Below are 11619 nucleotides of genomic sequence, written 5' to 3' on the forward strand. Positions count from 1 at the left end.
ATCACACACACATGTTCTATTAAAACCCCAAATTAGAAAGAGTATTCAGGTTTTCAGTTTTCAAAGATTTGAAAAAAATTATTTCCTTTTAGCTAGATCCCTCTCCCCAATGTTGTGATTGCTTGTGCTTCCTAAGATTCGAAATTTAGTTTCAAAGCGGGATCTAGACCCAGTCCTGTGCTTCTGCCAGGAATTTGGATTTCCACAGCCCAAGATCACTCCCTTCTGTTGTATGGCCTCATCACACACACATTTTCTATCAAAACCCCAAACTGAGACTAATGCTTCTCACTTCAGAGATATAATTAGAAATGAGTCCCAGAGAAGTAGTTTACTAATTTCTTCCAGTTTTCTTCTACAATAGATCTCTACTCTAAACATCGTGATGGCCATTACCAAGATTCCCATCTCCCAAATCTCAGTTCAGCATCCGGCATCTCTCCTCTGGGCTTCCACAGCTACCTTGCTCCTCCCCTAATGTGGCTTCCATCACACTGTATTGCCATTGGCTGTTCAACAGTTGATGACCTCCACTAGACTAAGTTCTGTCTTGTCCATCATTGTATCCTGGCCCTTAGAACAATATCTGGTGCAGAGTAGGCGCTCGGTAGTCACTTGTTAAATGAATAAGAGCACTCATTCTCAGAATCCGCCCACTACTTCTGCTGGCATCTCTGCTGATTTACCTTTGAACTGGAGAATTACCCTCACCTATTAATAGGGTCTACATCAATATTCTGTTACATTTCTTTTCCTTTGGGGGCTCTTTCCTCTTTCTGCTAATACATGTATGTATAAATATTTACATTTCTTCTCATATTAAATTACTTCTCCATTCTCATATTTATTTCTTTCCTTTTGCTAATTTTACTTAGATCATCAAGCCTAGATAACATAATTTTAAATGCGAGTAATTGACCCCTTGTACACATTGCCAGTGATTGCATGAATAGCCATATAGCCAAACAAACAAAAGGAAATATAAGATATTCTTGATATTCTATTCCTTTACATTCCATTTTTTTCTAATTCTAAGTAAAAACTTTCCTTTCGATGAATTTTTCTATCACTACATCTTATTCACTTACAAAACACTATGTCAGTAGGTTTCAAACTTGAGTGTGTACCAGAATCATCTACATCAAAAACAAAATTCTTAGACCCTACCCATAGGGTTTCTGATTAAGTAGATCTGGGGTGAGGACTGAGAATGTACATTTTTAACAAGTTTCTAGATACTACTAATGCTTTTGCATGAGAAGTGCAGTTTAGAATCACTATACTATGTCAGTGATACAGTGTTTAAATGACAAATAAACAATATTAAAAGTTAATAAATAATCAAAAGTCTATGCACAAAAGGAATTGCTCTGTATGATTGGTTATGATCAAAGGAGGGACTGGAGCCGTTCCAGGATGCTACTCCAATATGGCACCACAGCTCAAATGGTCAGCCAGATGTTGAACATCATTCAAAAGAAATAAAGATTTCTGCAATAAAACTGTGTGTATCTCTGGTTATTGAAATTCAAGAAAGCTACAGCAGCCCTGGAAAAAGTGTCAGGAAGGGCATCTAGGCTGATGGAAAGCAAGAGTTCCACTGGACAGACGCAACCCTACAATGAAAGGAGGTGGTAGGTTTTCTCATTTCAGGATGGTAAAGGTTAAGAAGTGGGACAGTAGAATTTTCTAAGATCATGAACAGTACAGGTAGACTAATGGCCCAATTCTGAAACCCTAGAATGCACAGCTAGGGTAGTGGGATCCTTTAAAACTCAACTTAGGGAAGTTTATGAAGCAGGTACTACTTTATTCAATGGACATACTTTGTGGCACTCATAATCTCCAAGAATGATGTGAGTAAGGAAAATAAAGATAATGAAGATATATTTTATCAAGTAGATAAGTGATAAAATCATAAACTTAGAATGAAAAAGTGAATTGGCCTATAACATAAAAGTGAGGACAACTTATCTCCCTATTACATGCCCCCTGGCACTGCCTTTGACAAAATAATGTAGTAAATACTCCTTGAGTTTTGCCTCATTACACTGTTCTTTTTCCTTTTTAAAAAAAGTTGAAATAGAGTCTTGCTCTGTCACCCAGGCTGGAGTGCAGTGATGTGATCATAGCTCATTGCAGCCTCAAGCTCCTAGGCTCTAGTGATCTGCTTTAGTTTCCTGAGTAGCTAGGCCTACAGGTACATACCAGCATACCCAGCTAATTGTTTTTTTTATTTTTTATTTTTTAGAGTCAGGGTCTCACTATGTCACCAAGGCTTGGCTTGAACTCCTGGGCTCAAGTAATCCTCCCACCTTGGCTTCCCAAAGTGCTGGGATTACAGGCATGAGGCACTGCAATGCGCCCAGTTCTAACCCTCGAGAGCAGATGAGCAATATAATACCTTTAGACTTCATGTTGCCCACCTCACCTTGAAATATGACCTGTGATCCAAATTTAGCACCAGTAACAAAAAAAAAAAAATTAAAGTTAATGAATAATAATCTATCCATTTACTGACACGTGCTCTAGCTTTGAGAGCCTTTCTGGGAATGCTAATTTATGCAGCTCTGATAACTGTGTGAGTTTGGGAACCCTTCCATCACCCAGGGCTGAATCACGGACAGATAAAACATGATATATGACACAGTAAAGGAAAGAAGAGTGAGAGAGACACCGATTATGGTTTAAGGTAGGGTTTGCAATACAAATGTTTATGGGGTGAAGCAGGTGAAGCAAAAAAGTGAAGCAGGCTAGGATAAGACAATAGGTAGAGGCTGGAAGTTATGGCGCACGCCTGTAATCCCAGCACTTTGGGAGGCCGAGGCAGGCAGATTACCTGAGGTCAGGAGTTCGAGACCAGCCTGGCCAACATGGTGAAACCTCGTCTCTACTAAAAATACAAAAATTAGCCTGATGTGGCGGCGCATGCCTGTAATTCCAGCTACTAGGGAGGCTGAGGCAGGAGAATCACTTGAATCCAGGAGGCAGAAGTTGCAGTGAGCTGAGATCACACCACTGCACTCCAGCCTGGGCGACAAGAGCAAACTTTCATCTCAAGAAAAAATAATAATAAGACAATAGGACAATAGGAAGAAGCAGAAACTGTGTTGCTAGTGAGTTTCAGCATGTTGTTGCAGCATAAGAGTGCGAAACCACTCATATCTCATGACTTTTTCAGAAATCTAGAAACCTGAACTTTTTATGGGAATTTATCCGGTTTTGCTGTTGCTGTTGTTGTTGTTGTTTTGTTTTAAGTCTATGGGCCAAACGAAACACATCTGCAAATCAGATATAGATATGGCCCTTGGCTAAAAGGGTCAATTCCCCATCCTAAAATCTCCCAAACTCCTTAGAGTTGCATCACGTGATCATTGCTGGGTAGAAGGGAAACCAAGAAGTATATTTGTTGTTTTGTTGTTGTTGTTGTTTGCATTGTTCGCATGAATACAATCTGGATTCTATTACTAAGCACAAAAGGAAGTCACACATCCTAAGGAGGGAAGATGCCTCATGCTTTGGAACACTAGACCTAAGAGATTCCACAAATATCTAACTTTTCAGCAATCTCCTTTCTTTCTGCCCTTGAACGATCTTTGGAGGTCTCTGGATCAACATATTGGCCTGAGCATAATGTGACTTATACTCTTAATTATATAACCATAATGAATTGAAGGACTACTGTCACTGTGCCAAATGTGGCCATTTTCAATATAGTGCAGGTCTGTATAAAGCAAACACATGAAAGAAAAGATAGCTAAAAATTCCAGGTACACAAATTAAAACTTGATTTACCCCTTTTTCTAGGACTTTCATGATATGACAGATGTACTTCTCCTGTCATTGCCCTAGTCTCAAGACAAGCAAATGTTTGAGAAGTCATTAGATTTAAATTACTTTGGGAAATATCACTGAAGTCAAAAGCTATATGGAACAAGTACACATTTCTCATTTTCATGTCAATGATTGTTTTATTTGAAGAGTCGACTGTACTCATTTTAAAACCCAGAAAAAGAAGGCAATAATCTACCAGTAATGATGGAATAGTCATGGGTGAAGATTGATTAAACCTTCAGGACTGCCTTAGCATTTACCTGGTTTTACATTTGCTGGGCTTTGCCTTAAACAACGTAGGTATAATGCATCTGAGACACTAGACAGAATACTAGTTTCAGGTATTCTATAGTCTCAAGAGATCTGAATTCGCTATTAATTTCACCTAGAATTCATTTTCCTCAAATTTTATGATAATCAAGCGTGTATGTGGTATGATAACCACATTTTCCATTCACTGGGAAGAAAAGGAAACTATTTGTTTCCATTTTTGCATATGATTCATTTCAAGGTTTTTTTGTGTTTTTTTTTTTATTTGCTTTTTAGTTTCGCGGGGTTGACTTTTTGGGAGGGTACCAATGATGAAGTACTCTTGATACAACATCTCTAGTCATTAAGATGTTCTAAAACTAATGACGTCTGAGGAGTCTGATAATAGCAACACAAATTCACATTTGAACATTAAATCCCCAGTGCTGGAGTGGCTTACTCTGGGTCATGCTAACCAACTCTCATGTGCCTTCATCTATCCATTGAAGAGGGCTTCCAGCCTTGGTAGAGCCAATATTTGTGTTTCAATCTAGCCAAGTCTCATTGTAGTTCATCATTACCCTTTCAGTGAGAAATGTCAAGGCCCTGCCCTTTCTTGCAGCTTTAGGGAATGGTTTCTCTGTATCTTCGTATTCCAAAGCAGGAATCAGATGGGAATTAGTATTTTCCTTGTCAACCCAGAAGTTTCACTTATATCACATTTGTCCTCAGCAACCCATGTTAAGTCTTGTGAATCAATCCTTAATTCAGACTTTTAAACTCACAGTTCATGATATAAAATACCTCTCTGTGTTATACAGACATTGCTTTGGACTACATACATAAGAAATCCAGCTCTGTAGCTTATCCAAAATTTATTTTAATCTTTTCATGTAGCAAGAAATCAGGAGGTAGGATGGTATAGAGGCTGTGCAAGGTGGTCGTTGCAGGTCAAGTTTCCCTAGAAAGCAGACTTTGTCATGGAAACTGCACATATGAAGTTTATTGGGGAGGGCACCGGGGATCAACAACCAGTAGGGTAAGAGCAGGCAGCAGGATTGCATAAGAGGAAGAATCTGGGCTGTGGTATGGTCAGAAGACCTCAGCCAAACCTGCAGGGAGCTCTGAAGCGGGTCCTTCAAAATCTTTCAGTGTTGGACCAAGGTGGCAGCCCTTTGTACTCCTCATTAACTCGTCACTGGATGTGGGCTGGCTGCCAGGAAGGGGCATGACCTGGAGTGGGGTGTCTGTCTTCAGCTGAGGGCAATTCTCAGAGAGGGCTCACAGCCGTGGGACACCAGCTATCAACAGACCCAGTGGTGGAGATTAGTGGTGGATTCCTGAAGGAGGATCAGGCAGCATAGCACAGTGCCCAGCACAGCTCTCCATGTCCCAGACTCCTTCTACCTTCCTGATCTGCCATTCTTAGCATGTGGCTTTTATGCTTATGGATGATTCATGATCTCAAGATCACTTCCACCCCCAGCCTTATTTCTGCACTCTGGACAGGAACAAGAAGGAGCGCCTGTATCAGGAAAGCAACTGTTACCCAGAAATGTTCAGCAATCTTCTACTTATGTCTCATTGGCCAGAGCTTGTCAGATGACTGCTCTAGCTGATGGGAGATGTGTGTTTCAGTCAGAAACATTCCCAAGAGATGATGGGAAATGTGTGTTTCAGTCAGAAACATTGCTGCCTTGACCAAAATCAGAGTTTAGATTTTTTAAAGAAAAAGAAGAAATGTGTATGACATTAGCAACTAGCAGTTCTCTCAAACCATCTGATTTTCAAAAAGAGTTAACTGTCTTTGGCAAGGAGTTAGTGGCTCTATAAATCTCAAGGATTTTTTTTTTTCTATTTTGTTCCCAGGAATCACTTTATCTTAAATTTTGTACTAGTTGTACTACTACCTCCTTCTGCAGTCTCTGGTGTTTAGACTTCATTTTCTAATAGTCATGTTTATCTCAAAATAATAATTCTTAAACTTCTTTCTGAGTGATTTCTCTCCTTTGCCCTTTCTCTCTCACATTCATGTACATATACAGACACACAGGATTTCACTATTTCTGTGATGTTGAATGTCAGTGATGATAAACAATTATTATTAGATCTTCATCTGTGCTGGATCAAACTAAGATACATCTAGAGATAAAGGAGAAGAAAGACCTTTGTCAAAAGGATCACAAAGAGAAGAGAGGTATAACAAGTTCTAGGTGGGGACTCCTGCTAAAGTAGAATTGGCCGGGAGTACAGCTGTCAGATTTAGCTGATCAAAATACAGGACGCTCAGTTAAATTTGAATCTCATCTACTTTTATTTTGTTTTGAGCCAGGGTCTCATTCTGTCACCTAGGCTGGAAGGGAGTGGCGTGATCATGGCTCAACGCAGCCTCAACTCATTAGGCTTATGCGATTCTCCCACCTCAGCCTTCCCAGTAGCTGGGACTGCAGGTATGCGCTACGACACCTTGCTAATTTTAAAATTTTTGTAGACATGGGATCTTGCTGTGTTTGCCCAGGCTGTTCTTGAATTCCTGGGCCCAAGCGATTGTCCCATCTTGGCCTCCCAAAGTGCTGAGACTGTAGGCATGAGCCACCATGCCCCAGCCCTAAATCTGAATTTCAGACAAATAACAAATAATGCCAATATATCCCAAATATACTTCTACAAATTGCATAGGACATAATGTACTAAAACTTACTTGCTGTTTATCTGAATTTCAAATTTCACTGGGTATCCTGTATTTTATCTGGCCACCCTAACCAGAAGGAATAATGTTCACACTGTCACAGGGTTAATATATACTGCCATTGTGCCCATTTCTATAGCCATTAACATCAACCACTGCCTTGGAACTTTTCCACCAACCTCTAGTCTGAGAACGGCTATCCAATATTTCTGGAAATGAATTAATTGATGCAGCTAAAGCTAAATAATTTCTTACAACAAATTACATTTTTAATGTTTACTGGAGCACAGATTCACCTAGGGTACATGGATAGGTTTCATGTACCTTAATGGGTCTCTGAATCCACCAAGATTGTGTAGAAAACTGTGTGTATGGACATTTTTCTGGAGAGGAAGGTCATAGCTCTTATGACTTTCTTTCTTTTTTCGCTTTTTTTTTTTTTTTTTTTTTTTTTTTGAGACAGAATCTCACTCTATCACCCAGGCTGGAGTGCAGTGGCATGATCTCAGCTCACTGCAACCTGGGTTCAAGCCATTCTCCTGCCTCAGCCTCCTAAGTAGCTGGGATTACAGGCATGTGCCACCACGCCCAACTAGAATACAATAAAGAGTCATAAATGTTTGTTGAATGATTGAAAGGATGGATGAATGAATAAATTAACGAATGAATAAAACTTTATTTTTAGTGAAGACAGGGTTTCTCCATGTTGGTCAGGCTGATCTCGAACTCCCGACCTCAGGCGATCCACCTGCCTCGGCCTCCCAAAGTGTTGGGATTACAGGCGTGAGCCACCACGCCTGGCCTCATCCCATTCTAAAAGGAGTAATGACTCAAAAAAATGTTCATTCCCAGGCATTGAGCAGCTTGTTAACCTGTCTTGGTTATTTTATATTGGGACAGAAGTAGAAATATCAGTCATAGAACAAATGCTTTAGAATTCTTCTCTTAGGGAAACTTGGAGCAAATATGAGAATAAACTCTTTTCTTTGCCAGTCCAAAGTAAATTGTAGAGTTAGACATTAGTCAGAAGTATTATTAAGCAATACCTCTTAATCTTAAAAGTCATTCACACCTTTTGCCTAGCACCTATGTAACTGAGGTTTCTCTTCTTTAACTATTGAGCTGTTTCAAAAGAGGGAGACCACTATACTCCCTCTCTCACCCTCTGTTTTTGGCGGGGCAGACTGAGAGGTATGTCTACACTCAAGATCTGTAGACCTGGCCTTGTCACTATTTTTCTCAAGAGTCTTATTCATTCATGGAGCTTGATAGTGAAGACCTCCAATTAAATTCTTTGCTTCTCATTTGGGATTCTGTTCTCTTATAGGAAATACTATAAAATAGCAAGCATAGAAATAGTCTCATGTAAGAAAGTGGAATTCTTTTTTGTGCTCTCTTCTGTTCCCAGTGCAAAGGAATGGTCTAACCCTTGAAGCATCACGCTCTTCTACCAATAGTTTTCTGAATTCATGTGCTCATAAATGATGCACTCATCGTACCATGGCAAATTTTCAGGAAAGCTTCCAGCCACATCTGCAGGTTTCTCCAACAGTTTCTGGCATACCACCATTAACTACATCTCAGAATGAGTTATGCTCAGTAGACTATGAGCATTTTGAAGGAATCACATCTTATTTGACTTTTTTCCTTCTGTATCTAGTTTATTGTCTAGAATACAATAAAGAGTCATAAATGTTTGTTGAATGATTGAAAGGATGGATGAATGAATAAATTAACGAATGAATAAAAGTTGCATAAGACCACAAGGAGCAGGCTTAAGATAGCTTGGTCAGGGGCTAATATCAGCCTTTCCTCTTCTGTATGCATACCTCTCCTCTGAGAATTCAGAATGCAGAATTATCCATTCCTCTCTAGCCTCTAGAAAGGAGGAAACAGATTTAGAATTTTTATTCTACTCCAGAGGGATTTTATCTTTTATTTTGAATATTCTGTTGAATTGAACTGGGAAACAGAAAACAGATTCCAAGATTCTAGATTCATCTTTAAGTGTAGCCTATCAGGCTCAAAAATAAGAACTCAGAGGCAGATAAATCTTCTAGAAGGAATTGTTTTCTAAGTGGAGACTTCCTAGATGAATGGGGATTAGTTAAGAAAATGGAGTAATGAATGTTGAGGCAATGAGAGAAACATGTGTTCTGAATAGAGAAACCATATCCGAATGCCATAGTCCAGGTGTGGGAAGTCCCTGGGCATATTTGAGACAAATCAGACAGGGTTTATAAACTAAATCAAGAAGTGCCACCCTTCAACATGGGCAAGTTCCTACATCCTCCCTGTTGGGCCCATGCCTCAGGGGGACCTGTGCTTTGGAGAGCCTCCCTCAAAATTTCTTAAGTTTCCCTCCAGTGTTTCAGACCATTTGGCTATGGCAGTGCCATTTGGGCAGGGCACCCAGAGCTCAGACTGGGGTTTGCATGGAACCTCTATTTCGCTCCCTCAGAGTACTCTCTAATCTAGCTCATGTGTGGGGTTGAACAGATGACCCAAGGAGCTCTGGGACTCTTAGAGCTGCAGGGCCAGGCCCTATTCCTAGGATAGTAGTCTGGCACACAGATTGCTCCTTCTGGCAGGTGCAGTATTTTTTGCATATAGTCTCATGAGACTGGGCCACTGGAATGATGCTGACATGCTGGTTTGGGATGGCTCAAACTGTTTCTATAGACAGAGGCCCCACCAAAAATATCTTCCCAGAACATGCATACAGTATGGGTGGCTTTGTTAAGGAATCTGGACTTTATCTCAAGAGTAAGAGAAAAAAAATCAAACTACATTACCCCCAAATCCATTTTGTCCAAATCTTTTTCATTAAAATTTTTATTATAGTAAAATGTAAGTAACATAAAATTCACCATTTTAGCCATTTCTATACAGTTCAGTGGCATCAACATTTTCAACACAACCATTAAATCTCTCATTTGATATGGTAAGAAACCAAAGCCCAGAGAGGCCAACTGACTGATCAAGGTCACACATGTTACTAGCAGAAGAGCTCTGCATTGTGCAGTCAGTGCTGTTTCTACCTTTCCAGTTCATTCATTTAATGGTTAAGTAAACTGAATCCTGAAAGGCAAAGTGACCTCAACCAAGCCAAGAGTAGCACTAACAAAATCTCTTGACCTCAGGCCAGTGCTCTACTTTCTCCATCTCACTACTCCAGGCTGCCCTGACCTCCCTCCCGCATTGTCTCCCTTCCCTAGTTCTTTCTACCAGAAATTCTGAGCTTTCTTGCACCAAAATGTGAGTTTCACACAGCCAATTAGCACCTAAAAATGATTTTCTAAATCAGTACTTGGGGAGTGTCAAATCCACTGGTTGCAATATGTCTTCACACCAAACTTCAGTAATTTGTCAGTTATGGGTGAAAAAAACTACTTGCCGCCATTTCCCATCACTACTAAAGTTCTTCATGCAGAATTTTTGGCTGTAAATCAAGTTTAAGGAATCCATAGAGTAATTTAGATTATTTCCAATGCATTATATACTTTGGGATTAGGTTCGCTTAAATATATGACCATTTAAGAGTATCTGGTGCATAGTAAGTGATCAATAAATATTTGTTGAATAAATAAATGCAGATATTATTCATTGAATTGAATTTTTCATTAAAGAAACTAAGGTATAATTTACATGCAGTACAATTCACCCTTTTAGGTGTACAGTTCTGAGAGTTTTGACAAATGTTTTTGATCATATCACCACTACCACAACCAAGATATAGAATAGTTCTTTTATCCCCAAAATTACTCTGTGCCCCATTGTAGTCAAGCTCCTCCCCTACCTTCAGCCCCTGGTGACCACTGATCTGTTTTCTGTCCCTATATGTTTGCCTTTTTGAGTGTGTTATATAAATGAATTCATACAGTATGCAGCCTTTTGAGCCTGTTTTTTTTCACTCAGCATTATGTTTTTGGGGGGCTTCTATGTTGATGCATGCATCAGTAGTTCATTCCTGTATTCCACTGTATGCAGCAAGTCTGCAAATAACATTGTTTCATCATAACATTGATGAAAATAAAAAATATTGATTCCTCCACTATCTGTGTGGAGTTTGCATTTTCTCCCCATGTCTGTGTAAGTTTCCTCTGAGTATTCCACTTTCCTCCCACATCCCAAAGCTGTCCATCTTAGGTTCATTGGCATACCTAAATGGTCCCAGTCCAAGTGAGGCTGGCGGCATGTGTGAGTGTGTCCTGCAAAGGAATGGCATCCTGTCCAGGGCTGGTTCCCATCTTTCACCCTGTGCTGATGTAATAGGCTCTAGCCATCCACGACCTGAACTGGAATGAGCCAGTAAAGGATGATCTTATTTGTTTTTATTAATCTTTCTTTCTTTCTTTCTTTCTTTCTTTCTTTTTCTTTCTTTCTTTCTTTTCTTTCTTTCTTTCTTTCTTCTTTCTTTCTTTCTTTTCTTTCTCTCTCTCTTTCTCTCTCTTTCTTTCTTTCTTTCTTTCTTTCTTTCCTTCTTTCCTTCTTTCTTTCTTTCTTTCTTTCTTTCTTTCTTTCTTTCTTTCTTTCTTTCTTTCTTTCTTTCTTTCTTTCTTTCTTTCCTTCTTTCCTTCTTTCTTTCTTTCTTTCTTTCTTTCCTTCTTTCTTTCTTTCTTTCTTTCTTTCTTTCTTTCTTTCTTTCTTTCTTTCTTTCTTTCTCTCTTTCTCTCTTTCTTTCTTTCTTCTTTCTTTCTTTCTTTCTTTCGACAGAGTCTTGCTCTGTCCCAGGCTGGGGTGCAGTGGCGCGATCTCGCCTCACTGCAAGCTCCATGTTCTAGGTTCATGCCATTCTCCTGCCTCAGCCTCCCTAATTTTTCTTAATGTATTATAGTTCACATTTA

The sequence above is a fragment of the Colobus angolensis genome, unplaced genomic scaffold, assembly GCF_000951035.1.
Source record: "Colobus angolensis palliatus isolate OR3802 unplaced genomic scaffold, Cang.pa_1.0 Scaffold46, whole genome shotgun sequence".
Lineage (NCBI taxonomy): Eukaryota > Metazoa > Chordata > Mammalia > Primates > Cercopithecidae > Colobus > Colobus angolensis.